Source organism: Mya arenaria, chromosome 17 (genome assembly GCF_026914265.1).
Source record: "Mya arenaria isolate MELC-2E11 chromosome 17, ASM2691426v1".
Classification (NCBI taxonomy): domain Eukaryota; kingdom Metazoa; phylum Mollusca; class Bivalvia; order Myida; family Myidae; genus Mya; species Mya arenaria.
Genome location: NC_069138.1, coordinates 30,308,061 through 30,308,965, shown reverse-complemented (window position 1 = coordinate 30,308,965; position 905 = coordinate 30,308,061).

Sequence of the window (905 nt, the reverse complement as noted above, 5' to 3'; positions counted from 1 at the left end):
TGAGATTGTGAAATAAAATGAAAAAAGAAAACATTGATGTTTTTTATGAATATGTTGTTGTTATCCACAAATATTTATTCAGAAAATGATTGCAGGGTTTGGAACAAAACAATGTGACAATAGATAATTTCCAGCCTATTGGTGAAACATGGAGGTTAACTGTATACAATATAAGCCAGGGGCGTAGCTAGGGTCAATTTGGGATAACCCAGATCGATGCCGGACTGCATAGTAACCCCTTCACCCCCTACCCCATTTTTTATTTCCAATTTGGGGGTTTTGGTATGACAAAAACTTTGACCTTCAGAATTTCATAACGAAACTGCGTATTTGCGTACAGTCAGCTACGCGCCTTTATGCAATACATATCACAAACTACGGTAGTCCGTATTCCATTCAGTGCAATGCAAGCGTTACGTCATAACAGGTATTATTGTGCGATGTTAAAATGACGTCATGAAACGAAAACATGCGTTATTAAAATGACATTTATTGTGGTGTTAATATATAAATTTAAATATAGCATGTGCCTTTGAAGTAATTTAAACTTGTATCTATTGTGTCGTATTGGTCACTCGTAAAAACAGTGGCTCGTGAATTCCGAATCTGAGACAATACAATATGTCGAATACAATAACCCGGATCGAAACCCAGTAGTTATCACCCTATATCAGCAGTGAAATAACAACAGTGACCATTTGATATGTTTCACTACAAACTAAGAAGTGAAAATAACACTTTTGAAAAGCTACTTTAACTATCAAGCGTAGGTACACCATTTTGATTAAAATTGATTATATCCCCTATGAAGCAGAAACTTATAAGTCCAGTAACAATATTTTTTTTTTAAATGCATATGTTCAAATAAAGATATTATTGTAAAGAAACAGAATGTTTGTTGATTT